The following is a 3,586-nucleotide window of genomic DNA, read 5'->3' as shown; positions in this document are numbered from 1 at the left end:
CTGTGGCATTGCAGGGGTGAGACACAAAATGGCCTGGACGAGTGACAGCCACACACCCGAGGAGTGGATACAGGAGTCAATGAGACAGGATGCACTCTGGACCTGAGCGACCCCAGAGTAGCCAGTCGCCATGGTGATGTCTGTGTCCAATCCCGGCAATGTGCTGTGTTGCCCCCATGGGGAAGTTAGGAGAGGAAGCTGCTGGGGTTGGTGGCTTTTAGGGTGTGACATGAGCTGCGTCCAATTTTGGATCTGATGCCTCGGAAGAGCTGGAAAGAAACTGAGGTGAAAAACGTGCAACTCTCAAAGTGAACGATCTAGGGAGCGAGTGAAAACCAACCCCCCCTCGTATCTACTAGGAACCACTGTTGTGTCCTCTGAATGACATAACGCATGACATCCCGGGCACCTGCCGAGCTCCTTTCAGAGTCTGCCGCTTCACAGCATAATCTGATAATTAACCTGTCTCCTCCCGTGCCTGGAACGCCAGAGGGCCCTAAATAATAGTTGCGAATTCAATTGCTTGATAGTAAGCAAGATCTCACCCTCTAGGAAGGCACAGAGAAAAGAAAAGTGCATCTGGAGTCGGAAAGGCCCCAGGAGGAAATCTTGCTCCCTCGCTCCCTCCTCTCCTACTCACAGGACCAGAAGCAAATTGTTAGCACGAGGCTCAGACTCCTAGCTGTAAAATGGACAATCAAATCCACCTTGCAGAAGGCAGTGAGCGCATTAAAATGCATGCCAAGGTCCCGTCATCCAGCAGGGCCCCAAATTAAAGCACTTACGATATTATTAATCATTATTATCTTTGTTACCACGCATTCCTGGCATTGCCGTGTGTCTCCCGTCTCCCTCTACCCACCTTCTCATTTCTAACATTCCCTCCAGGCGATCCTGCTAGTAGCTGCCCTCATGGTGTGGCCTCCTGCCGGCCAGCTTTCCTAAAGCCCCCATCAGGCCACTAAGCTCCCCTCTGCACACGGCTGGCTGGGCCGTCAGTTCACATCGCCCCAACTCTACTGACATCACCACAGCTTGCAAATTCCCAAACCGCTGCTGGTGCTTTAGATTTGGTCATGTGTACGCCCGGTCTCCGAGCTCTACCATCATGTCTTTATTCACCCACAACCTGCGTGCTGCGGTGTTTTGGAGCAGCTTCACAGCCGGCATTTAAAACCATCGCTGAGATAGGCTTTCATGAAATACACATGGAAATGTAAAGCTAAGTCTACGCACTGTTTACTTCTAAGAGGTGACTGGGAATGCGAGGTGCAGAGGTAGCAGGATTAATTCTCACCCTCCAGGAAGCTGGTTGGGACAGAGGGACTTCCCACAGTGCTGACTGCCGTGCACTGGCCGAGGCACCATGCTAGGCACACTCATCTCTGGATGAAGCTGATTCTCTCCTAAGTCTCAGGAATTCTACATGAATGATGCTTTTGCAATCTCCACTTTTTGATGCTCTACAGTCCGCCACTAACCATGGCAATTTCCAATAGGAAGGGCACACTGGAGTGTGTGTGTGTGTGTGTGTGTGTGCGCATGCTTTATGCCAAATGCTATGGATGGATAGTTTGTGCCCTAATCTCCAACACAACCGTATATGGAGACAGGGTTCAGATGAGGTGTTGATGGTGGAGCCCTCCCTTATGGGATTAGTGCCCTTTTAAGACGTGGAAGAGACCACAGTTTGCTCTGGCTTTGCTGCATGAGGACCCAGCAGGAAGGCAGCTGTCTGCACATGAGGAAGCAGGTCTTTATCAGACACAGAATCTGCCAGCACTTTGATCTTGGGCTTCCTGCCTCCAGAACGGTGAGAAATGAACGCTTGTTGGTTAAGCCCCATGGTCTACGGTATTTTGTTATAGCACCTGAGCTAAAACAGCAAGCGAACATATCACGGTCCAGCCTGAGAATACAGATGGTGGACAGGTTCAAAAGGGGATGGGATACCCTAGAAATGATGAGGAAGGCCGGAGTCCATCCCAGAGGAAGTCACCATAGCCCTGAGGAATTTGCTGTGGTCACCGACAGGGCACACTGCCACACCACACCAGGGCCTTGCCCTCATTTTCCATGGTGAGTCAGTCAGCAAGCATCCCCTGACAGCACCACCTCATTGCCCTGGGATCAGCATTTTAGGTGGGAGTAGGGCCCACCCTCGCCCCCTCCCATGGGGAGACGGCTTTTTTCTCATCCTCAAAATTCCAGGCGCGCTCACATTGGTGACATTTGTTGAGCAACGGCTTGGATAAAGAGCTCTCCTCGAGCAAGACTGCAACGAGGAGTAAGAGGGCTAGTCTGCCGGGGCACAGAGCCCCGGGAGTGCTCCCCGGGAGCACCCCACAGTCCCCCAGGGCAGGAGAGAATAAAGGAAACCCGCAGCAGGGGAGTTATGCAGCAAAGGTCCTGCAGCTTGACCTTGGCAGTGCCACCGGCCAGAGCTATCTGAGATGAGGTAAACAAAATATTACCTAGTGGAGGCTTGTACAAAGAAGCTAGGAGAAGCCCTTAATTTGGTCCCAAACTATTTTTCTTAAATGCCAGGTAGCCTCCAGTGCCACACCCACAGCCTTNGGAAGGATTTTACCATTCTTTTCCAAACTATCCGCTATAGGCTTTTACAGTGGTTTTGTAGTGAATCCATCTGGTCTTGAAAGTGTCTTCTAAATACACAACAACAACAAAACTCCCTGATGCTTAAACTGCTACTTAATCAGAGTAAGACTGGCTGGACATTCCTCCCTTCGTCTCCCTTTGGGGGCAAGCACCGTATTCTGCATGTACTGCAACAAGGACCCTTGAGCTAAGTGATTTACCTAGAAAGATTTCGGTGGTGGAATGTGAACCCTCCCTGGTGCCCTGGACCAGAAGGCTGTTGCCCTGTTTGCTCTGTGGACGGTTTTATCTCCCTCACTGGAAGCCCAACTGCACTAATTCTTCTGGAAAATGGGTCAAAAGGACCGGTGACATTTCCCAGACGAGTCTCCAGAATTCTGCAATGTGCCTCGCTGAACCAAAGTGAACATACAAATCTATTTCCCCCCAAACATTCTGTCATTTGAGTTACATAATTGCCTTTCATTAATCAGATGGGAGATTTAAAGCAACACCTAATTAATTCTATAATTGGCACAGATTATACCTTTAATGACTTCCACTATAGCAGAAAAACCAGTGATCTCTCAATTTGATTTTGAAACTACGGACGGACGCCGGGTTTCCTCTTTCACCCAGAACTTTCAGATCTTGTTAAAAGTCGGGTGTGGTTTCACGGGGGTGGGGGTGGGGGGTTGGAGAGACTGACGGGGAGCCCAGAGGGAAGGGAACTTTGCAAAAGAACCCTTCCCCGAGTGCATTCGTGATGCCAGGGACCAGTGTTTGGCAGCTGTCTGGGGTCTGCAGAAGTTTCTCGCTAGTGGGAANCCAGAAGTTGGGGAAAACTTAGAACCAGGAGTGCGCGCGCGGCCCGAGGAGACTGGAGTCCATCTCGTCTAACGGTTTCGCGAACCGCTAGGAGCCTCAACCTCGGCGGGCAGCGGGGCTCTGTGACTCACCGCTTGTGACTCAGCGACCCCACCCTCTT

The sequence above is a fragment of the Crocuta crocuta genome, unplaced genomic scaffold, assembly GCF_008692635.1.
Source record: "Crocuta crocuta isolate KB4526 unplaced genomic scaffold, BGI_CrCroc_1.0 scaffold96, whole genome shotgun sequence".
In the NCBI taxonomy this organism is placed as follows: domain Eukaryota; kingdom Metazoa; phylum Chordata; class Mammalia; order Carnivora; family Hyaenidae; genus Crocuta; species Crocuta crocuta.
Note: the sequence above shows the minus strand (reverse complement) of the source record.